The sequence below is a fragment of the Eleutherodactylus coqui genome, chromosome 13 (assembly GCF_035609145.1).
Source record: "Eleutherodactylus coqui strain aEleCoq1 chromosome 13, aEleCoq1.hap1, whole genome shotgun sequence".
NCBI classification, from domain to species: Eukaryota; Metazoa; Chordata; class Amphibia; order Anura; family Eleutherodactylidae; genus Eleutherodactylus; species Eleutherodactylus coqui.
Window position 1 is genome coordinate 4,720,906 of NC_089849.1, and position 26,940 is coordinate 4,747,845.

The window sequence follows — 26,940 nt, forward strand, 5'->3', positions numbered from 1 at the left end:
CCCAAACCTCACTTATTTATCGCAAAGTGCCAACACGTCAGGGGGCGGGGCTTATCACCACGTATGATTTTACTCCATCGTCCTAAAAAGGACCGGGCCGCTTCAAAATAGACCGGGTGCAGATTTTAACTGCTTTCTGGATCCAGAAATACTGCAGAATATCCTCAGCGGGGATTACTGGGGAGAATTCTGCAGCATCTCCACATCCAAAAAGCAGTCAAAATCTGCACCCCGTCTATTGTGAAATAGCCCTGCCATCCCTCGGCGCATACCCCCCTGTAACAGAGACATCCCGCGGTGGCCCCAGCGGTAATAGTGACATCCCGCGGTGGCCCCAGCGGTAATAGTGACATCCCGCGGTGGCCCCAGCGGTAATAGTGACATCCCGCGGTGGCCCCAGCAGTAATAGTGACATCCCGCGGTGGCCCCCAGTGTAATAGTGACATCCCTCGGTGGCCCCCAGTGTAATAGTGACATCCCTCGGTGGCCCCCAGTGTAATAGTGACATCCCATCTTCTCCCACACTCACAGTTGTGGTGCGCTCTGCTCCTTTGCATCAGCCTCTGCAGCTCCCTGGGTCGGCGCTGTCCTCTGTCCTGGCGCTCCCAGCCTCACCGCTGTCCTGTATGCCGGGGCCAATGGACAGGCTCTGTGCTACCTGTGCCAGCGCCGCCGCTCTCAGCCTTGCCGTGGTCCTCCACCCCCAGCCAATCAGAAGCTGGGGCGTGAATCAGTTGATTGACTGGTGTATGTCGCCACCCCTTACTTCTGGTGGCAACATAGTACACCAGTACAGAGAAGACTTCTGGGAAGGAGGATCCTGGCTGCACACGGATGTCACGGTGTGCGCTGGGATCGGCGCTGCTAGCAGCGCAGCTGAGTGAATGCCGGCAGGGAAGCCGTGGCTCCTGCCGGTATTCAGAAGTGGTGAGCGGCCAATGGTGGTGCGTGCCAGCAGGGAGGGCTCTGTGTGCCGCCTCCGGCACGTGTGCCATAGGTTCGACACCACTGACCTAGAGGATGGAGACAGCAGTGCAAATCCGTGACTACGGCTCCATTCACTTCTATGGGAAAGGTGGCAGCGCACGGTGACAGTCCCATGGAAGTGACTGCAGCGGTGGTGGCCCCTGCGGGTCCATCAACTCTCAGGACTGTGGGGGGCCCGGTGGTCAGACCCCCCGTAATCACACGTTGATCCCCTCTAATGTCAACAATCACCACATACAATGCATTTTTCCAGAATCCCTATTTTCTTGTAAACAGCGTTACGTTGTGAACGGTCGTGCCGGCGGGTGAGGACCGCGGTATTCACCGAGAACCGCCGAACGAGTCGCTTCTGTTATTTTGGCGAAGATATTTGGTACCTAATCCGACACATCTAATAACGGTCCGATGTGCGCAGGTCTTACGTTAGTTCGCGACCGCTGGGATCTACGCCATAGTTATGTAAGAGGCGAACGGCGCCTGTAAAGGCGGGGAAATCAGAAGGACTAGTACAAGCGCCAAAAACAGTCAAAACGCGCCAAATTGTGAAGTTTACAAAACAGACGCGAAGGCCGAGAAACAGTCAGCGAGAAGCGGGGGCGGGGTGGAATGTCTGTAGAGGCGCCAAAGTGGGAAAGGTCGGCGTTCGTTCACCATGAACGCTCGGTGATGTCACGGCGCCGCCTCCACCGCCCACAGCGTTAGCCAACAAAATAGGAAAGGTGTGAAGTAAAAAAACAGCAGAGAATGCCAAAACGACGGACGACGGGCAAAAGACAACGCACGGCGGCGCTAGAACCCAGGCGCAAATCAAAACGGAGCCAAATTCGGCAAAAGACAGGCGCCATAAGAAGCACCGACCCGCCATTTACACCGCGGGAGGCTCACTTTTTTGCGCCTCTTTTCTGACATTCAGCTTTATAAATGTGTTGGACGCGTACAAGACGCAGAGACCGCGCCCACGGACGGAAGAACGGATGTTGGCAGCGCCAGCAAGTCTAAGCAGGTAAATATATTACACTGTAATCTCCACACATCAGCCATATATAATCCTCACTGATTAATATACCACTCTGCATGCTGGGCCTTGTAGTCCACCAACTGCCAACGCAAACGTTATTAACTTGGTGTCTCCGAGGCTCCTCAGTGGCGGCGGCCGCACCTCCTCCCCGCCGACATCGCGTCCTCCGCAGCTCGGAATCACCTCAGGTTTCCCGCGCGGCTCCTCAGGAACCGTCTGGGTGTGAGGCAAGAACCCACGACGCTGATTGGCTGCCGCCCATCACATGATCTACGCTTACGTTCTGGGAGTCGTAGTTCTCGCTGTGTCATGTGGCGCTGAGGGCTCTGAAGGCAGGAGCTAGACTGCACTACAACTTCCAGAATGCCCTGCGGCGCGGGAACTTGTTTGGGTCTCCTCAGGTGTGACTGGGGCAGCAGATGAGGTGAAGCTGAGCGGATACAGGTGATATTATACCGTATAACTATACTGTCAGGACACACGGGGACGGGGTGATATTATACCGTATAACTATACTGTCAGGACACACAGGGACGCGGGTGATATTATACCGTATAACTATACTGTCAGGACACACGGGGACGGGGGTGATATTATACCGTATAACTATATATACTGTCAGGACACACGGGGACGGGGGTGATATTATACCGTATAACTATACTGTCAGGACACACGGGGACGGGGGTGATATTATACCGTATAACTATACTGTCAGGACACACGGGGACGGGGGTGATATTATACCGTATAACTATATATACTGTCAGGAGACACGGGGACGGGGGGGATATTATACCGTATAACTATACTGTCAGGACACACGGGGACGGGGTGATATTATACCGTATAACTATACTGTCAGGACACACGGGGACGGGGGTGATATTATACCGTATAACTATACTGTCAGGACACGGGGACGGGGTGATATTATACCGTATTACTATATATACTGTCAGGACACACAGGGACGGGGGTGATATTATACCGTATAACTATATATACTGTCAGGACACATGGGGACGGGGTGATATTATACCGTATTACTATACTGTCAGGACACACGGGGACGGGGTGATATTATACCGTATTACTATACTGTCAGGACACACGAGGACGGGGTGATATTATACCGTATAACTATACTGTCAGGACACACGGGGACGGGGGTGATATTATACCGTATAACTATATATACTGTCAGGACACACGGGGGCGCGGGTGATATTATACCGTATAACTATACTGTCAGGACACACGGGGGGGGGGGATATTATACCGTATAACTATACTGTCAGGACACACGGGGGGGGGATATTATACCGTATAACTATACTGTCAGGACACACGGGGACGGGGGTGATATTATACCGTATAACTATACTGTCAGGACACACGGGGACGGGGGTGATATTATACCGTATAACTATACTGTCAGGACACACGGGGACGGGGTGATATTATACCGTATAACTATACTGTCAGGACACACGGGGACGGGGGTGATATTATACCGTATAACTATATATACTGTCAGGACACACGGGGACGGGGGTGATATTATACCGTATAACTATATATACTGTCAGGACACACGGGGACGGGGGTGATATTATACCGTATAACTATATATACTGTCAGGACACACGGGGACGGGGGTGATATTATACCGTATAACTATATATACTGTCAGGACACACGGGGACGGGGGTGATATTATACCGTATAACTATACTGTCAGGACACACGGGGACGGGGTGATATTATACCGTATAACTATACTGTCAGGACACACGGGGACGGGGTGATATTATACCGTATAACTATACTGTCAGGACACACGGGGACGGGGTGATATTATACCGTATAACTATACTGTCAGGACACACGGGGACGGGGTGATATTATACCGTATAACTATCTATACTGTCAGGACACACGGGGACGGGGGTGATATTATACCGTATAACTATACTGTCAGGACACACGGGGACGGGGGTGATATTATACTGTATAACTATACTGTCAGGACACACGGGGACGGGGGTGATATTATACCGTATAACTATACTGTCAGGACACACGGGGACGGGGGTAATGTTATACCGTATAACTATATTGTCAGGACACACGGGGACAGGGTGATATTATACCGTATAACTATACTGTCAGGACACACGGGGACGGGGGTGATATTATACCGTATAACTATATATACTGTCAGGACACACGGGGACGGGGGTGATATTATACCGTATAACTATACTGTCAGGACACACGGGGACGGGGGTGATATTATACCGTATAACTATACTGTCAGGACACACGGGGACGGGGGTGATATTATACCGTATAACTATACTGTCAGGACACACGGGGACGGGGGTGATATTATACCGTATAACTATATATACTGTCAGGACACACGGGGACGGGGTGATATTATATCGTATAACTATATATACTGTCAGGACACACGGGGACGGGGTGATATTATATCGTATAACTATATATACTGTCAGGACACACGGGGACGGGGTGATATTATACCGTATAACTATATATACTGTCAGGACACACGGGGACGGGGTGATATTATACCGTATAACTATATATACTGTCAGGACACACGGGGACGGGGTGATATTATACCGTATAACTATATATACTGTCAGGACACACGGGGACGGGGGTGATATTATACCGTATAACTATATATACTGTCAGGACACACGGGGACGCGGGTGATATTATACCGTATAACTATATATACTGTCAGGACACACGGGAACGGGGGTGATATTATATCGTATAACTATACTGTCAGGACACACGGGGGTGATATTATACCGTATAACTATATATACTGTCAGGACACACGGGGACGGGGGTGATATTATACCGTATAACTATATATACTGTCAGGACACACGGGGACGGGGTGATATTATACCGTATAACTATATATACTGTCAGGACACACGGGGACGGGGTGATATTATACCGTATAACTATACTGTCAGGACACACGGGGACGGGGGTGATATTATACCGTATAACTATATATACTGTCAGGACACACGGGGACGGGGGTGATATTATACCGTATAACTATACTGTCAGGACACACGGGGACGGGGTGATATTATATCGTATAACTATACTGTCAGGACACACGGGGACGGGGTGATATTATACCGTATAACTATATATACTGTCAGGACACACGGGGACGGGGTGATATTATACCGTATAACTATACTGTCAGGACACACGGGGACGCGGGTGATATTATACCGTATAACTATACTGTCAGGACACACGGGGACGGGGGTGATATTATACCGTATAACTATATATACAGTCAGGACACACGGGGACGAGGGTGATATTATACCGTATAACTATATATACTGTCAGGACACACGGGGACGGGGGTGATATTATACCGTATAACTATACTGTCAGGACACACGGGGACGGGGTGATATTATACCGTATAACTATACTGTCAGGACACACGGGGACGGGGTGATATTATACCGTATAACTATATATACTGTCAGGACACACGGGGACGGGGTGATATTATACCGTATAACTATATATACTGTCAGGACACACGGGGACGGGGGTGATATTATACCGTATAACTATATATACTGTCAGGACACACGGGGACGCGGGTGATATTATACCGTATAACTATATATACTGTCAGGACACACGGGAACGGGGGTGATATTATATCGTATAACTATACTGTCAGGACACACGGGGGTGATATTATACCGTATAACTATATATACTGTCAGGACACACGGGGACGGGGGTGATATTATACCGTATAACTATATATACTGTCAGGACACACGGGGACGGGGTGATATTATACCGTATAACTATATATACTGTCAGGACACACGGGGACGGGGTGATATTATACCGTATAACTATACTGTCAGGACACACGGGGACGGGGGTGATATTATACCGTATAACTATATATACTGTCAGGACACACGGGGACGGGGGTGATATTATACCGTATAACTATACTGTCAGGACAGACGGGGACGGGGTGATATTATATCGTATAACTATACTGTCAGGACACACGGGGACGGGGTGATATTATACCGTATAACTATATATACTGTCAGGACACACGGGGACGGGGAGATATTATACCGTATAACTATACTGTCAGGACACACGGGGACGCGGGTGATATTATACCGTATAACTATATATACTGTCAGGACACACGGGGACGGGGTGATATTATACCGTATAACTATACTGTCAGGACACACGGGGACGCGGGTGATATTATACCGTATAACTATACTGTCAGGACACACGGGGACGGGGGTGATATTATACCGTATAACTATACTGTCAGGACAGACGGGGACGGGGTGATATTATATCGTATAACTATACTGTCAGGACACACGGGGACGGGGTGATATTATACCGTATAACTATATATACTGTCAGGACACACGGGGACGGGGAGATATTATACCGTATAACTATACTGTCAGGACACACGGGGACGCAGGTGATATTATACCGTATAACTATATATACTGTCAGGACACACGGGGACGGGGTGATATTATACCGTATAACTATACTGTCAGGACACACGGGGACGCGGGTGATATTATACCGTATAACTATACTGTCAGGACACACGGGGACGGGGGTGATATTATACCGTATAACTATACTGTTAGGACACACGGGGACGGGGTGATATTATACTGTATAACTATATATAATGTCAGGACACACGGGGACGGGGGGGGTGATATTATACCGTATAACTATATATACTGTCAGAACACACGGGGACGGGGTGATATTATGCCGTATAACTATATATACTGTCAGGACACACGGGGACGGGGTGATATTATACCGTATAACTATATATACTGTCAGGACACACGGGGACGGGGGTGATATTATACCGTATAACTATACTGTCAGGACAGTCGGGGACGGGGTGATATTATACTGTATAACTATACTGTCCGGACACACGGGGACGGGGTGATATTATACCGTATAACTATACTGTCAGGACACACGGGGACGGGGTGATATTATACCGTATAACTATACTGTCAGGACACACGGGGACGGGGTGATATTATACCGTATAACTATATATACTGTCAGGACACACGGGGACGGGGTGATATTATACCGTATAACTATATATACTGTCAGGATACACGGGGACGGGGTGATATTATACCGTATAACTATACTGTCAGGACACACAGGGACGCGGGTGATATTATACCGTATAACTATACTGTCAGGATACACGGGGACGCGGGTGATATTATACTGTATAACTATATATAATGTCAGGACACACGGGGACGGGGGTGATATTATACCGTATAACTATATATACTGTCAGGACACACGGGGACGGGGTGATATTATACCGTATAACTATACTGTCAGGACACACGGGGACGCGGGTGATATTATACCGTATAACTATACTGTCAGGACACACGGGGGGGGGGGGGGTGATATTATACTGTATAACTATACTGTCAGGACACACGGGGACGGGGGTGATATTATACCGTATAACTATATATAATGTCAGGACACACGGGGACGGGGTGATATTATACCGTATAACTATACTGTCAGGACACACGGGGACGGGGTGATATTATACCGTATAACTATACTGTCAGGACACACGGGGACGGGGTGATATTATACCGTATAACTATACTGTCAGGACACACGGGGACGGGGGTGATATTATACCGTATAACTATACTGTCAGGACACACACAGACGGGGGTGATATTATACCGTATAACTATACTGTTAGGACACACGGGGACGGGGGTGATATTATACCGTATAACTATATATACTGTCAGGACACACAGGGACGCGGGTGATATTATACCGTATAACTATATATACTGTCAGGACACACGGGGACGGGGTGATATTATACCGTATAACTATACTGTCCGGACACACGGGGACGGGGTGATATTATACCGTATAACTATACTGTCAGGACACACGGGGACGGGGTGATATTATACCGTATAACTATACTGTCAGGACACACGGGGGGGGGGGGGGGGGGGGTGATATTATACTGTATAACTATACTGTCAGGACACACGGGGACGGGGGTGATATTATACTGTATAATTATACTGTCAGGACACACGGGGACGCGGGTGATATTATACCATATAACTATACTGTCAGGACGCACGGGGACGCGGGTGATGATATACCGTATAACTATACTGTCAGGACACACGGGGACGGGGTGATATTATACCGTATAACTATACTGTCCGGACACATGGGGACGGGGGTGATATTATACCGTATAACTATACTGTCAGGACACACGGGGACGCGGGTGATATTATACCGTATAACTATACTGTCAGGACACACGGGGACGGGGTGATATTATACCGTATAACTATACTGTCAGGACACACAGGGACGGGGGTGATATTATACCGTATAACTATATATAATGTCAGGACACACGGGGACGGGGTGATATTATACCGTATAACTATACTGTCAGGACACGGGGACGGGGTGATATTATACCGTATAACTATACTGTCAGGACACACGGGGACGGGGTGATATTATACCGTATAACTATATATAATGTCAGGACACACGGGGACGGGGGTGAAATTATACTGTATAACGATATATAATGTCAGGACACACGGGGACGGGGTGATATTATACCGTATAACTATATATACTGTCAGGACACACGGGGACGGGGTGATATTATACCGTATAACTATACTGTCAGGACACACGGGGACGGGGTGATATTATACCGTATAACTATATATAATGTCAGGACACACGGGGACGGGGGTGATATTATACTGTATAACGATATATAATGTCAGGACACACGGGGACGGGGTGATATTATACCGTATAACTATATATACTGTCAGGACACACGGGGACGCGGGTGATATTATACCGTATAACTATTTATACTGTCAGCACACACGGGGGGGATGGGGGGGGGGGATATTATACCGTATAACTATACTGCCAGGACACAAGGGGACGCGGGTGATAATATACCGTATAACTATTTATACTGTCAGGACACACGGGGACGGGGGTGATATTATACCGTATAACTATATATAATGTCAGGACACACGGGGACGGGGTGATATTATACCGTATAACTATACTGTCAGGACACACGGGGACGGGGGTGATATTATACCGTATAACTATACTGTCAGGACACACGGGGACGGGGTGATATTATACCGTATAACTATACTGTCAGGACACACGGGGACGGGGGTGATATTATACCGTATAACTATACTGTCAGGACATACGGGGGACGCGGGTGATATTATACCGTATAACTATACTGTCAGGACACACGTGGACGCGGGTGATATTATACCGTATAACTATACTGTCAGGATACACGGAGACGGGGGTGATATTATACCGTATAACTATACTGTCAGGACACACGGGGACGGGGTGATATTATACCGTATAACTAACTATACTGTCAGGACACACGGGGACGCGGGTGATATTATACCGTATAACTATACTGTCAGGACACATGAGGATGCGGTTGTCTATCTGTAAAGACACGGCACATTCCCTGCCCGTCTGGCCTCTAGCCGTCTTATTCGCACACGTGTTGACTGTTTTTTTTTTCTACATGCGCAAAGAAACCCTCAAGCAGGTCCCTTTGCATTTGTTCGCAAATGCAGCGTGTGTAGTAACATAATATGTCAGGCCGGAGCAAGACCTTCTGCAACAAAGATAGGACATAGCTGGGACTTTTTTTTTTTTCTTTTTCACTGGATTCGAAATCCCCCGCCTCCAACGAGAGATTGCTCTGATTGGCCGAGCGCCGTTGAGTGACAGCCTGCTCAGCCAATCACAACCAGCATTGAATTCGTCCAATCACAGCCGTTGGCTTAGCCTTCTGTCACTCAGCGGCGCTTGGCCAATCAGAGCAATTGGCCAGCTTCACAAGGTCCCGACAGCGACGGTGGGGATAGCAACTTTAGCAGCTAGGTGAGTATTAATTTTTTTTATCAGCAGGCTTGGCTGCGCTTTCAGCTGTGCTGAAAACGCTGGCATAACGCATGTTAGTAAGTAAAAGCAGCGTTTAAAAACTTATTTCTGGAAACGCCCGTGAGGGAGGCCTAAGTGTGTCTATAGAAATGCTAAGATGACGTTTGTGTGAATGAGGCCTTTAATGTGTAATATGGAGCATATTTACACTAGTGTGAATGAGGTCTGAAATGATTTTGTGTACCATTGATTGGGGGCCTCTTTGCGATCGGCACCAAGTATTTTTTTTTTACTTTTAAATTATGTACTATTGCACACAGAAGAAAAAAAAAACAGAAAAAGGGTCCGGACCTATGTGCGCGAAAGATGGGATAAGGCCTATTTTTTTTTTCTCGCGTGTAGTAATATTGTGCAAGAAGCACGCTAGTGAAAACAAAACCGTTGAAATCAATGGCTTAATTTCGTCACGTTTTTTGGGCATGTCGCACAATCACGGCCCTCTGTTTACGCCCTCAGGTGTAGCCATGAGGGGAGAATAGGTGTTGCTTTTTTGCCGCGTATCGTATCAGCGCTTGAAATCACAAATGAATTAGTTGGGGTTTACACATCATGTAATAATTTCAGCACGAAATACCCCCAAAAATTCCATAACCATTTATCAGAAGGCTTTGATCTTGGCGTTGCAATAAATTAAATCCGCTGTGAAATTATGCAGCATTTTCCCCAGAGACGTGCGGCTTCTCTTTATTAAGTCTCTGCTGGCAAGCTACTGCCCCACCAGCTGTGTGAAGGGTCATTCTGGAGATAGATGTGGGTCTCACTTATGTGACTTGCACCTTTCCCCAAAATGGGGGTTCCTTGACGATTGCCTCAACAGCCAGGATGGGGGTGTGTTGGACACCTCTTTTGATATAGGTGCTGGTCTTAGAGGCGGGACCCACATCTGCCGGACACTTATGGCAGATCTTGTAGATGCATCATAAATATTGAAGGAGGGCACACTCCTTTAAGTCCTAGGAAAACCCCTTTAAGAGGAGGTAAGCTCCATGGCTGTAATAGGCTCCTTCCCTTTTATTATGCACCCGGGCCTCTGACCTACCAAACATTAAAGACCTCTTTATAAGATCACATATTTCCAATAACTTCAGGGAAAAATCCACTTCGTACGTAGGTCTGAGCTGCAGCGCGGACATATCAAGTTGCTAATGAATTCACCCGTAATATTTCTACCTACCTCATTATTCAAAATAGCGCAAAATGCCTCTTTTGGTGACTCCTGCAATGATGACTGTGGTAATGGTTTCTATGAGGGTTTTAAAGCCCTCCAAAAACAGCAGCCGCCTGGTATGTAAAACGCTCCTTTCATCTCCCTTGTTTGGTTAAGCGTTGAATAAGCGCAGTGTTTCACCCGAAACCCACAACATGGGCTGGAAAAGTAGCGTAGCCGTCAGTGAAAAACGTAGGCTCTATTTTAGCCGGCACAATAATTCATTTCAGCGGACGTAAAGGAAAATTGAAATCTTGAGAATGAAATGACTCACTCATGGGTTCTTGGCATCGGGCGGAGGATTCCATAGCCGTTGCCTAATCTGCTGATAACTACCAATTGGCGGATGGCACACACATCACATCTCTGCTAAATCTGCTGAATTGGGCATTGTATAATTATGTAAGGGGAGGCCTTCCGGAATGTGCTAACTCTGCCCTTCTGCCAGTGACCTCAGCAGAGTTCCCCACTGGATGGCCACAGCCACACATAAAGCGTTGACGTAACCCACCGGCTCGCTAAATATTTGCTCGTAATGAACAGTGAAGATAATTCCCGATGAAGTGGTGTTCTGATACCTGGATACACGCACCGCTTTCATCCTTCCTAACGTAGCGCACTTATTTTATGTCCACATTACCTTCCCTTGTAATGTTTACCAAAAACACCAACATGTCCCCGTAGCTATGCCGACGTTTTTTTTTTTTCGATATTAAAGGGGAAGCCTGGAGAAAAAAATGAATCCTTTAAAAAGAGAGTCTGGGCTCTTCTCAGCTAACGACCTATCATCTGGATACGCCATCAGTAGGGGTCCAGCGCTCGGGACCATCACCTGATTATATGGCCCACAGTCCTCAGCGGACAGGGGCGGAAGTGTGGTCGCAAGCTTCACTGCCACTGAAAGTATTGGGAGCGCCGTGCTGCTATTCCACTTCCTGCCCAGGATAGGATGTCGGTGACTGGGAAGTAGAATAGCAGCGCGGCGCCCCCACTTCCTCCCCTGTCCGCTGATGACAACATCCAGTTCTGCTGCACTGGACAGCGCCCGACGATCAGCTGATGGACAGGGGTCCCGAGTAGTGGACCCTGTGCATCAACTGCTGATGGCCCATCCAGAGCCCGGACTACCGCTTAAAGGACCAAGCGCTGTAACTATACAATGCTTGTTCCTGGGCTTTAATCCCAGCTACTAGTAAAACTACGGCGCAGGATTAAAACTCCTTCTATCTAGACAGACAGCTGCAGAGCCGGCATTGGAGAGAAGCGGCTTATAACCAACCGCCTGTCTTGTCTCTTCAGGTTACATAGCGCTAAATGAGCGCTAAGTAGAGAACGAAGGAACGGCAGTGCTGTTTCTTGTATGGGAGCCGTCGATCACATGACCGCCAGCAACCCTCGGCGTGGCAAATCTTAGCAGATCCCAGCGTAGCTCTGCCACTATTGTCACACTAGGGAGGTGGTTTTCTCTGTAACTGGGGCTCCTATCCAGCACTTTTGTATGTAGTAAATGGCATGGAATCGACAGGTGGTCACATGACAGGACCGCCCTGCCGCCGAGTATATGCGCAAGCTTATAAGGAGTAGGTACCTTAGAGATCTACAGACCGATGAGTACCGCCATACGGACTATGTGCACATGACTTTGCTGTGTGTATGCAGCGGAAGGCGATGTTACACGGCATTCACTGAACATGTTTGATGTATGCAGCAGGAATGCCCATGGTGCGCACACCAAGCGTAGCTACAGGCCAACATTCACCGGATTGGCGCCACAGTGTGTCTTTTCAGCCTTCATTGGGGTGGTATACATATGCCTACTTTTTTTTCTAACGGTGCAGGAAAGTGGCGCAGACTACGCTTCTCTGCACAGCGGGACACTGCAAAAAATGTCCCGTGCGGTAATCTTTTATTTATTTTTTTTTGTTATTTTTTTTTTCATTGTGGCCAGTGGCTGACTTAGGCCATTGTATGGCTATAGGGGTGGCAGAGTGCGCTTAACATATACCGCTGGTATACTGACCAAATAGTGTGAAAAAACACTAAAACATATGTAGAGGGGAAGATTTACTGAGCTCAGTGCGCCAGAATTCTGGCTCAATTTGACCCACGATCGTGTCTACCTGCGGGCTGTGCGCGTATCTCTCGTGCGAGACCACGCAACATGTATGCAATGACATGCGCACTTCCTGCGTGACGCCAGTCCCCATACATTAGCTTGGCGTGTACGCATCTGTAATACGCACCAAGATAGGACGTGCCGCAATTTTTTTTGTGTGCGAGTAATACGCATGCAAAAGAAACGCAGATGTGAGTGGCCAAATAGAAATGGGTTATTGGCATTGCGTGTGGCACATGTGAGCCCAGCCTGGGGGGGAGCTGTGTCATTGTGCACAAGCTTCCTGTGTCGAAGACCCTGGTAATGGATCATTCTCAGTGCTAAGTAGCTGACAGCGGCCATATATGAAGCTTCAGTACAAACATTGTGAGTCCGGAGAGGACGTGGAAACTTCTACAACCATTCACAAAGGGCTGGTGGCCGCCTTCTACACTCGATTAGGATTCAGGCTCTTAGAGGTTATCAAGATGGACCTGACTTTGTCTGCACCCAATAACCATCCAAAAGGAGATTGCAAGAAGCACAAAGAGCCGGAGTCTGCAGATTAACTTAAAAGTCTGTAAATAGCGACCTGCAATATATAATACATGGGCTCGCCATTATATCCATTAAAACGTCTAATTTCACCTTAAAACCCTCAGTAAATGGTGGCTTGTCCATTAGGTCTATCTTGCTTCTCTCGCTGGATGGTCATTCTGTAGTCTGTCAGATGTGCTTATTAAAACATCCAAGAACCAGAATCCAGGTTATTGGAGAAATGCTTTTAGAAGAGGTCTGCGGAGCGTCTAATGTATGTTCTGTGGTTAGGAGAGGTGAAACACACATGGCTTCCTAATAAATCTTTCATCTCCTCTTTACTTAAGCACTTTTAGTGTTGCAGCCGGAGCTGTAAGTGAAGCCGGCATAGCAATATCTAGAAGAATAGACAGCGTAGAGCTGCCCAAGTCTTTAGTTACCGTTCACCACTAATATATGGGGTTGGACCTCTGGGGCCTCCACTGATACCCGGAAGAAAAGGGCCTACATCATATACAGTGTGACACTGGGAGGCAATATTATCTGTACTAATGTATAAATAATACTGCCTCTCTATATATTACATGTATTATTTACAAGGAGAGACAGGGAGGCAGTACTACCTGTACCTGTTGATTTGTAGTGTGAGACAGGGAGGCAGCACTATATGTGCCTACATGATTTACAATGAGACAGGGAGGCAGCACTATCTGTGCCTACATGATTTACAATGAGACAGGGAGGCAGCACTATCTGTGTCTACATGATTTACAATGAGAGACAGGAAGGCATCACTATCTGTGCCTACATGATTTACAATGGGAGACGGAGGCAGCACTATCTGTGCCTACATAATTTACAATGGGAGACAGGGAGGCAGCACTATCTGTGCCTACATAATTTACAATGGGAGACAGGGAGGCAGCACTATCTGTGCCTACATAATTTACAATGGGAGACGGAGGCAGCACTATCTGTAGCTATATTATTTACAATGAGAGATAGGGAGGCAGCACTGTCTGTAGCTATATTAATTACAGGGTGTAATAGGGAGGCAGCACTGTGTAACTAATATTATTTACAGGGTGAGATAGGGAGGCAGCACTATCTGTGCCTATATTATTTACAATGAGAGACAGGGAGGCAGCACTATATGTTCCTTTTACCATTTGCATTGTGAGACAGGGAGGCGGCACTGTCTGTGCCTACATGATTTACAATGAGAGACAGGGAGGCAGCACTATCTGTGCCTACATGATTTACAATGAGACAGGGAGGCAGCACTATCTGTGCCTACATGATTTACAATAAGAGACAGGGAGGCAGCACTATCTGTGCCTACATGATTTACAATAAGAGACAGGGAGGCAGCACTATCTGTGCCTACATGATTTACAATGAGAGACAGGAAGGCAGCACTATCTGTGCCTACATGATTTACAATGGGAGACAGGGAGGCAGCACTATCTGTGCCTACATGATTTACAATGGGAGACAGGGAGGCAGCACTATCTGTGCCTACATAATTTACAATGGGAGACAGGGAGGCAGCACTATCTGTGCCTACATAATTTACAATGGGAGACAGGGAGGCAGCACTATCTGTGCCTACATAATTTACAATGGGAGACAGGGAGGCAGCACTATCTGTAGCTATATTAATTACAGGGTGTAATAGGGAGGCAGCACTGTCTGTAACTAATATTATTTACAGGGTGAGATAGGGAGGCAGCACTATCTGTGCCTATATTATTTACAATGAGAGACAGGGAGGCAGCACTATATGTTCCTTTTACCATTTGCATTGTGAGACAGGGAGGCGGCACTATCTGTGCCTACATGATTTACAATGAGACAGGGAGGCAGCACTATCTGTGCCTACATAATTTACAATGGGAGACGGAGGCAGCACTACCTGTGCCTACATAACTTACAATGGGAGACAGGGAGGCAGCACTATCTGTGCCTACATAATTTAAAATGGGAAACAGGGAGGCAGCACTATCTGTAGCTATATTATTTACAATGAGAGATAGGGAGGCAGCACTGTCTGTAGCTATATTAATTACAGGGTGTAATAGGGAGGCAGCACTGTCTGTAGCTAATATTATTTACAGGGTGAGATAGGGAGGCAGCATTATCTGTGCCTACATGATTTACAATGAGAGACAGGGAGGCAGCACTATCTGTACCTACATTATCTACAAGGAGAGACAGGGAGGCAGCACTATATGTTCCTTTTACCATTTGCATTGTGAGACAGGGAGGCAGCACTTTCTGTACCTACATTATTTACAATGAGAGACAGGGAGGCAGCACTGTCTGTACCTACATTATCTACAATGAGAGACAGGGAGGCAGCACTGTCTGTACCTACATTATTTACAATGAGAGACAGGGAGGCAGTACTATCTGTACCTACATTATTTACAATGAGAGACAGGGAGGCAGTACTATCTGTACCTACATTATTTACAGGGTGATGTAAGGAGGCAGCACTTTGTGTGAATACATGATTTACATTACAGTAGGCCTATGTGTATTTATATGGTGGATCTAAATAGTCTACACCCCCTCTTAAAATGCCAGGTTTTCGTCATGTTAAAAAATCTGACAAAGATGAATCATTTCAGATTTCTTTCCGTCTTCCATGTGACCGGTTATTTGTATAATTCCATTGCAAAACAAACTGAAATCGTGTGGGGGAAAAAAAACAACAAAAAAAAAGACTAAAATAACGTGGTTGCATAAATCTGCGAAGCCTAAGGCCTCATGTTCACGGGCAAAAGAAGAATTAAAATCCGCAGCGGATTTTAACTCTTCTCCCGCGCGCGGATCCGCACCCCATAGGGATGCATTGACCACCCGCGGGTAGATAAATACCCGCGGATGGTCAATAAAAGGGATTTTTTTTTAAATGGAGCATGAAAAAATCTGGACCATGCTCCATTTTCGTGCGGGTCTCCCGCGGGCTTCTGTTGAAGCCTATGGAAGCCGTCCGGATCCGCGGGAGACCTAAAATAGGAATTTAAAAGAATTAACTCACCCGCAGCGGACCGGGAAGGTCTTCTCTTCCTCACGGCCGGATCTTTCTTGCTTCGGCTCGGCGGATGTGCCCGGCGCATGCGTGCGGCACGTCGGCGACGTGCCGGCGGTGTGACGAGTTCATCTGCCGGCCGAAAAAGAAGATCCGGCCGTGAGGAAGAGAAGACCTTCCCGGTCCGCTGCAGGTGAGTTAATTCTTTTAAATTCCTATTTTAAGCGCTCATGAGGCCTAAGGCCGGGTTCACACACGGCGGATTCTCGTCGGAAATCTCGCGGTTTGGCCGCAGCAAAAACCGCGAGATTTCCGCCGGGAGAACCGCCGCGGTTTAAGCCGCGGCGGCTTTGAAGCGGTCCGGCCGCATGCATTTCCGTTGCGGCCGGCTCTTCCATAGAGGAGAGCGCGGCCGTAACATAAATAAACAAAAAACCGTCTGTAAACAGACATGCTCAATCTTTGGAAACCGCGGCTGCGGCCGCCGCAGCCGCGGTTTCAACCGGATTTACCGCAACGGATTAGCCGTCCCGTGTGGACGAGGTTTCGGGGAAACCTCGTCCACATGGCTGGCTAATCCCGAGATTAGCGTCCGCGGGCGGTTTTGCCGCCGGCGGATCTGCTGCGGCAGAACCGCGGCAAATCCGCCCTGTGTGACCCCTGCCTAAGGCTGGGTTGACACAGGGCAGATTTGCCGCGGATTGCCATTGCATATCCGCACTGCGGCAAAACCGCTGCGTTTGCAGTGCAATGCAGCACAAATGAGATTTGCCAAAAAGCTGTTTTCACAGGACGGATTTTTTCCACACAGCCGCAGTGCGGAAATGCAACTGCGTCGCGGTTTTAAAATATGCAGCATGTTCATTCTTTGGTCTTTTCCGCAGAGCTTTTTTGTCCATAGACCTCTATGGACGCAGCCAAAACTGCACCAAATAACGCTGCAAATACGTGACAAAAAGTAAAAAAGCGCTGTGGAAAAAAACGCGTGCGGATTTTTCCACACGAAAATCCGCAAGCCCAAATTAACCTTTGAAGCGGTCTTGCCGCAGAAGCAGTTCTTCTGCGGCAAAACCGCAACGGAAAAACCGCGGTAAATCTGCCCTGTGTGAACCCAGCCTTAAACTAATACTTTGTTGCTGTACTCTTTGACAACATTCAGTGTTTTGGGGGCGGTGTCTATCAGCACGGTACATCTTGACTTGGCAATCTTTGCCCGCTCTTCCTTGCAAAAGTGCTCTGAATCTGTCAGATTGTGAGGGCATTCCGTGTGTAGCGCCCTCTTCAGGGCACCCGCAGAGCCGAAGGGCTCATTCACACAGGTGTATGCAGTTTACGTATGTGAAATACATAACGTTTTACTGCATATTTGATCCTTCTTGCATTTTTTTTGTGCCTGTATTTACTGTGATTTTCATGAGCAGAGACTTCTGCTGCCCTCATGCATCCATAGACGTGTCTGGGGTGGATTCACTGCAGGTTGACGCTATCCCATTCACTGTAATAGAGCATGCTGGGATTTTGTTCACTTGTGTACCCAATGCATATCGATGGGGTTCATACTGTCCGTATTACGTGCTATTACGAGTAATACGGAAAACAAATACGCCCTTCCGCGCACGAGGCGTTTCCCAACGGTGGCCATCTTCCTGTTTTTCTTGCAGGGTGTAAGGAATTGGATATGGCACCCCTGAAGGAGTCCCATCGCTCCCCTGCAGTCCTGTTCTACCTACTTCGCCCATCTCCGCTGGCATTAACACAACCATTTAGTTCTCTGTAGCCCGTTCCCTATCGGAGCCGGGGGTTATATTCCGTTGGGCCGGACTTGGCTCCTTCAGTGGGGGATATTTGTGTTGCCGCTGTATGAGCGTTTTCCTTGTGATTGTGCCTCTCCTGCTCCTTTGGCTTTGCCTGTTGTGTTTTACTGGCACCGAGCGCCAGCTAAAAATATCCAAGTCTTAAGTTAAAACACATGACTGTGTAGTATGAAGTAAATGTGTCTCCAGTCGTGTCAACTGACCATCAGCGCGGCCTGCGTCTCCTTACTAATAAGTATCAGCTGTTTTACTGACTCCGCCAGGGTAGAGAACAATGACACTCGGCGCTCCCCGGCAGTGAGCTTTACGTTCTGATCAGCGGCTCCCTATCACAATGGTGAAGTGTTATTTTTTTCAGCTGTTTTAAGTTCTTTCAGAATCTTTTGTATGGAAAAAAAAGTGCGATACTACAAAGAGGAGGAGAGAAGGTCACCTTGATGGAAGCCGTGTGATTGTCGGACAGCTTATCTCTGGATTCAAAGGGCTGACGGAGAGGAAGAGCAAAGCGCTGGGAGCGGTGTGAGCAGTAGTGACCTCTCACAGCGACAGTCTTACTCCGTCTCCTTCCTGCATTTGTCACATGGAGGCCATCAGACGAGTATCCGACTTACAACAAGTGTAAGCCGCGCACAAGACTGACCGCCGCGGTACACTGCGCGCGGGGGTATAATTAGTATAGAAAGACGCTGTCACATGACCTACTCCTATGTTCACACCATCGTTGTGGGAGCAAAAAAAAAGGAATTCACTGGATGAACAGATCCTTTCTATGACTAAACCAAAAGGCACCGAACGGGCCCCACTCCATAATGGGGTCCATTCAGTTTCCATCCAGCTGTCCCAAATGTTCTTGGATGAAATAGTATTGCATGTTGCATTATTTCATCCATGATGGGACCTCCGTTGCTGATCGCAACACGGTCCTATGCAGGAAGCTACCGTATATACCGGCGTATAAGACTACTTTTGAACCCCGAAAAATCTGCTCTGAAATCGGGAGTCGTCTTATACGCCGGTAATACAAAAAAAAAAGAAAGTGTCAAAAAAAAAATCAGTACTCACCTCCCCCGGCGTTCTGCGGCGCTGCTGCAGGCTGTCGCTCCCTCCTGATCCCTGGCAGAGCATTGCTTTCTGGACGCAGGGCTTGAAATCCCCGCCTCCAGAAAGCTAATACTGTGATTGGCTAACACACGCTGTCAGCCAATCACAGCCATTCAATGACATCATTGAATGACTGTGATTGGCTGAAGGCACGTGTGTTTTAGCCAATCACAGCCATTCAATGATGTCATTGAATGGCTGTGATTGGCTGACGGCCCTGCGTCCAGAAAGCAATGATCTGCCAGGGACCAGGAGGGAGCGACAGCCTGCAGCAGCGCCGCAGAACGCCGGGGAAGGTGAGTACTGATTTTTTAATTTTTTTTGCTCCACTGTATTCCCGGCGTATAAGGTGACAGTTGGGGGGTCGCCTTATACGCCGGAATATACGGTACTTTTATTCTAGCGCAAAGTTTACAACAGCTATCATTGCCATATAGCCCCTATTGTAAAGGGGGTTTTCTATCGGCGATCTTGGATCTTCTCGGGGGGTTTGGGTCAGTGACTACTGAGTCCACCTTCTCCCCATGTTAGTATTATTGGAAATATATTTTATACCTTTAGATCTGGCCTTGGTTATCCCTTTGATTGCCTTCTGTCTTATTTTCTACTTGGGTTTCTAGCCACCCTGCAGGCGTGAAGTTGGCAGCTTAGTCCTACCCGGACATACAGATTTCAGGCCACCATTGGGCTGGTGTGACCCCCTCCGGTGGGTAGTTTGAACACTAATGATTTTCCACTGGGCACCACTGAATCTCATATATATATCCCCTTCTAGCCTATGACACGATACACATACATGATTTTTCTCACAGACCAACGGTCTGCATGAAAGAATTCATGGCATGCTCTATACCCATCTGTTTTCACAGACGAAAATAGGCCATGCAATGTGCAGGGTTTGTGGAGATGGGACAGCACACCGCTGCATTGTACCGTTCCTCTATTATTCCTCATAGTAATGTATGAATTAATTGCCCCCATTAGTGTTTCCAGCTGTTTTGTGGTCCTGCACACTCTGACAATATCCAATCAGAAATGTCAGACAGTGTACTACACCCTCCTCTGACACCCAATTTAGTCATACATTTCCAGGAGGAACAATGGAGGAACAGCACAATGCAGAGTTATGGGAAGAGATGTGCCAGATTTGTCTTATTAAGGAGAATACAGGTATTTACTGAAATACGCTTGTCAGGAGGGTTGACTGGTCCGCTTTAAAGCAGTCCTCGTGGCAAAATGTTTCCTGGGATCAGTAGAAGGATTTCTCTTACCTGCTGCAGCTTTCATCCCCGTATCTGCGAGTTCCTGAAACTTCTTTGGTCTTTCAAGATGTCGGCACTGCCCCTGTCACTACCCAGTGCACATTGTACTCTTGGGCGCTGCATGCTATTATCTGGTTGGCCAGTACTGATCACATGCGCTGCGCAGGCCAATCACGGCAGCATGTAGTGTCTTGGGGGCACACCGTTGTGGTGCATTGGGTAGTCTGAGAACCAGTACAGCCATCTTGGAAGACTGAAAAGGGATCTACAAACTAGCGGATCCAGAGCAAAATGCCAGAAAGGGAGCGTGGCAGGTGATATCACTGACCCTGCCCAGCGGTCTGACCGGAGGGTCACTTTAAGTTATGGTTTCAATACTGCTAACTCCATCCTCTCAGGCTACGGCCAAATCATCTGTATATGCATGAAGTGTGAAGGGCCGGGTCACTAGCGGAGGGCCGGGTCACTAGCGAGGTTGTTTTTGATCATCCATATATGTTTGATGCTTAGTCCTTCCCTCCGTTTGTTACATCCGGCGTTTACTTATTGGTATCTCTTGCAGCTTGTACCACCGGAGCATAAATCTTACTGTATGGTTTCCCTCTTGTGGCTTTTTAATGGACAACTTAACTATCCGCTTTTCATTTCATCCTCTGCGCTCCCGTTGTGCTAACAAACGGGGTTACTATCCGCCTCATGGGCCACGCGCTTCTGAAAACTGTCACTTTTTGGCGCTTACAATGGTATAAGTGTGCGCCATATTTATAAAACACCTGACCGCCATGTACATTTATAAAATTCAGACAACATTTCAGGCAAACTTGGCACCTATCTAGCGGGTAAATGTGTTGCGTGCAAACATGAAAACTTAAAGGGGCTTTCCGATTTCTTCATCTTGGCTCCGAACACCAGGCAAGAAGCAGAGACTTCCAGGCCGTTCCTGCCGCCATTATGAGCGGGCACAGTTTCAATCAAAGTGGGTTGAACCGCGCACCCGCCAGCTCATTGGCACAGTGTCTGGTCCTTCTACTCCCCAAACTTATATCTTTGAATAGATCAACTAAGTTTATTGAAGCATGTTCCTCCGTGATGCTGCCACCGATACCAGCCATGCTTGTGAGATTTGGGGCTGTCAATCTTCTCATTTACTGAATGCAAATGGATGACCAAGAGCTCGAACCTGCCTAGAAGCGGGAGGAAATGTCATCTATTTGCAAACCCCACACCAGAAAGTCCGGGCCTTGCACAGCATACACTGTAGAACATGAGACTAGGCATGCATGGGATTAATCGGTTCTGTCCCAAAGCGGATCCCCGTGTGCAGGAGGCCAGACTGCTTTTAAGGATAGTATAGAATAAAGCAGCTTTTTCTAAAAGGAAATGGTCTCTCACCTTACAAAAACACTCAACCACACAAATCAGCTCCAAAGCTGCACCGCTAGACGACATTCACAGGAACCATGTATACAGGCCTCGTCAAATTACAGTCCCGGTGCCAGGACTGCGCAGCTTGTGGTCTGCTGACGGGCCTGTGCCCACTGAGCATGCTGTGACCTGATGTGACCTGTTATACAATTACTTCTATCACTCGGGCTCCCATACATAAGCTGTACTTGTGTCTTCTGTTGTTACGAGAATGCAGAATTGGTGATCTATCTGCTTTATATTTCCTGTATTTAGGCCTTCAGAACTTTCAGAATTAATGGAATATGGATGAACTCGGACTCTTAAGGCCAATATAGGTGGACTTTGGGGTAGGAGAAGATGGTTACAGTCGTTTCTCAGGTAAGCCATATTGGATTTAGTTTAGTTTTTTTTGTTTTTTTTAAACCAAGATTTCCTGATAAAGTGTTCTTTAGCCTGGGAATCGGCGATGCAATGAAATATTAATCTGATCAGCATCAGAAGTATTAATAATGGGTATTCCTGACACTAAATGTCAGGCCCAATTGCACGGGTGTATGCAGTTTCAATCTGTGAACTATGCAGCGTTTTCACAGACTTAGGGCTTATTCACATTGCTGTATACGTAACTGCATTCGGCAGCACGGAGCGCAGTTATGCCTGAACGAGAAGGTGATCTTCACCGGCAGCCCAAACTTCACGCCAGAGCGCAGGAGTTTGAAAATTACCATGGGAAGAAGGGGCTGCCCGATCTTCCCCGCATGTAGTTCACCTGCAGGACAGGTCCTATCCCAGCCGGGAAAGAGGTGATGAAAACAAAACCACTGAAATCCCATAGAGATTGGTGGTTTTGTTTGGTCGCTCTCTATGGCTGTGATTATCGTGGCAGTGTAAGGAGATAAAAGCATGCTAGTCTGAATCCGCCCTTAGTCCGTGAAAATGCTGTGTTGTGTATTTCATAGACCAAAACTACATATACCCATGCGAATGAGCCCCTCTCCTGCCTTCATGCGTAAATACGCATGTATCGTCCGTATTTACGCCATCCCATTGCCTTTAATGGCAAATTTTGGTCCATGATATAAACCTAAATAGGATATCTTGTGTTTTTTTTCACGTGCATAAACACACGTCTAAATATCCCGATGCACATCAATAGCGTTTAAGCTCTCTGTATTACGCATCTGGCTGCGAGCGGACCCTTTACAACCACCTATGTGTTCTACCCTTGCAGTTGTGATAGACACCAGGACAGTGATCTCCAACATGTGGCTCTCCAGCTGTTGCAGAAATACAACTCCCAGCATGCCTTGCATCTGCAGGCTGTCCAGAGCATGCTGTGCTGGAGAGATACAGGTTGGAGATCCGTGTCCTTCTGCACTCGGAGGATACCTTCCATAGGAAACAATGTAATTCTCCAGTAAAGCTCCGATTATACAGATGTAGAAATGTTTAAAGAAGGGTACGAGTTGTAGCATTTCTTTAAAAGCAGCTTCCCATGCAGTAACATAACAAATCCGCATGTACTCCCCTCTCCCCGCCCCCGCTGTGACCTGCGCAGCCTCTGACATCACATTTACAGGCTTCCCCAGCAAGCTCCGTCATTGGCTGCGGAGCCTATAAAGCGTTTAAACAGGCTGGGGAAGCTGGTAAACGTGACGTCAAAGGGGAGACCCGGTGCGGCGGCGCAGGACACAGCGGGGGCGGGGAGTACATACTTATTTGTTATGTTACTGCATGGGGGGCTGAATATACAGAAATGCTACAACTCTGATCCCCCTTTATCATGACACTTAACATGTTAAATAAAGTGTGGCACAGAATCCTCTGGATAGGTCATACATAGTTGGTCGGCTGGGGTCCGCCTCTCTACATCATAACTGATCAGGTGCTGATGGCCAGTGCCATGATACGCTTTCACTCCTGTGTAGTGGCCAGCATGTTAATTGCAGGTATAGCTCATTAAAATCAGTGACAACTGTGCCTGCAATTACAAGCAGCTCGGGATCAATCAGCTCATCAGGCGCCCGCTGTTAGTGCCCTTACACACAGGGGTCTGAGGGAAGGCCGTTGCTCTTGTAATTGTTGGCACAGGTCCCATTGATTTCAATGAGACCCCAGTGTGCAATTACCAGCCCTGGCCACTACATGGGGTCAGAGCAGCAGCTTCCGCTTCAACCACTGTGTGTAGCGACCCTGACAGCTGATTGACCGGGTTCCCGTGTGGTGAACCCTAGCTGTTCAACTATTGATAATCTATCCTGAGGATAGGGCATCAATAATATTTTGCCTCGAAACCTTCTTTAAGGGATATTGCTGCAAGAAAGATTTGCCACCTGTCCACTGGATAGGTGATAAGTGTTATAGCAGCAGGGGACCCCAGTCCTCTCTTTCATCCAACCGCATGGTGGTGGCTACGAAGAGTTTAAATGGAGTGGCCATTGAGCATGCCTTTGTCAGTTCCTTGAAAGTCTATGGGACCGTATCCTGTGTTGTGGCGATCAATGGCAGCGAGACGCCCAGTGATGCAATATATATCAGCTCTATAGTGCATGGATGATAAATGCTTTTGGCTGCAAGACTCCTTTAAATATAACCTGGTGTAAACCAGCAGGCAGTGTGGCTGTTACATGTCTGAGGTGACTTCCTCGGTGTATAGTATGAAGTGCCTCATATCGCTGTATAGTTACTATATGGAGGTCATTCAGCCGCCGGGTGGTCCCTGTCTAACCCCTAATTTGGGAAAAGCTCTTTAATTATGACCTTTCAGCTCTTTGCATACACATGGGGTCGTGTCTCTTTAAACCGTTCCCTGTGAAATTTATGATCTAATGCAGAAAACTGAGTATAAAATACGACGCACAGAGTCCTCCGTTGTGCATTGAGACAGGAAAATGAGTCACTCTGTTTGGCCCACAGGGACCATCCGATGGAAATGGGTCTGCGAGGTGCAGAGGATCTCCCCGGCAGGGTAACTCCTCGGCTTGTAGTCATATCTTCCAGATAACGTTGGCCCTCCTTCAGAAAGCGAGTGGGAGAGTTCTGGCAGCCGCGCCAGCCCCAATAGCCAAAACCCTAAACTATTAATAATAGGTGCTTTTTTCCCCAAACGGAATTCCCTCTCGCGTTTGCCCGACGGTGACCTAATTATGGTAGAAAGACATTCTTTCCAGCTACCGATGTGATGTAGGTTTACTCTATAAACCCAGACTGGTTGCTGTGTACACTAAATCTCTTGTAATTATCCTGTAACTTCTGACCAGGAGCCGCAAGAACTCACACAAGTGAGGTGACTGTATTCCCGAACGGCGTGCTCCCCAAACTGCTGTCGGGGTATCCTGGGAGTTGTAGTTTAGCTAGAGCTGGGGGGGGTAGTACATTTGGGTAACACTGCAGTTATAGTTACAGAACAAAGCCATAGAGATATTCTGTATCAACGCCTAATCAGCATCTATAGTATATCTGCACTCAAGGTAAATATGCCATTGCAGAACGTGTGTCTTATCGAAATGCCCACTATCCTGGGTTATGGGGTCCGACGTGTTATGTAACACCCTGACATCACTTAGAAGCTGCCGGTTTCTGTAGTCGCCTCTCACAGCTAATTGATTTTTAATATTTTCCACTGCTCATTGTGGCTTTTTAATAGTTTTCTGTCTGTTCAGTTTGTAGAGTCGGTTGATGCAGGAAGCTGGTCTAGTAAGTGATATAGGGGTTCATATACTTCAGGGGGAATGGAGGTATATAGTATATATCTGCCCAGTGGGATGATATATCTAACCAATCGGGATGTTACTAAGTGGTGCGAACATCCAGCTCCTAGTTCCTAAATGTCTAACTGACTGTACCCTAATTCTATTAGGTGCTGGAGGACATTCATTTGTGTCACGTAGTAATACCCAACCCAAAAATGACACATCCTTACTGTATATGTTTGTATAGATGCAGTATTGTGCAAAAGTTTTAGGCAGGTGTGGAAAAAATGCTGCAACTTTTTTTTTTTTCAAAAATCAAAAGTGTCTGATTATCTCCAAATGTATTCAACCCCCAACATCCAGCCGATGTCATTAAGAACTATCTCCAGCGTTGGGAAGAATAAGGGGTCCTGGAAGTGCTGATGTGGCCCCACAGAGCCCTGATCTCACATCATCCAGTCTGTCTGGGGTTACATGGAGAGAGAGAAGGATCGGAGCGAGCCGACCTCCACAGAAGATCTGGGCTTAGTCCTCCAAGATGTCTGGAACAACCTCCCTGCCGAGTGCCTTCAAAAACTGTGTGCAAGTGTATC

At 47.4% G+C, this 26,940-nt stretch overlaps 1 protein-coding gene and 1 long non-coding RNA gene across 4 annotated transcripts in view; one reads left to right on the forward strand and one right to left on the reverse strand.

Moving 5' to 3' along the window:
• Nucleotides 1-26,940, reverse strand: part of NFATC2 (nuclear factor of activated T cells 2) — a 134,691-nt gene that overhangs the window by 106,735 nt on the left and 1,016 nt on the right. The window lies entirely within an intron of this gene.
• On the forward strand, nucleotides 2,415-26,940 carry LOC136588504 (uncharacterized). Its single transcript, XR_010787584.1, has 3 exons — nucleotides 2,415-2,449; nucleotides 22,929-23,033; nucleotides 26,711-26,940. It is a non-coding gene; the product is annotated as an uncharacterized lncRNA (long non-coding RNA).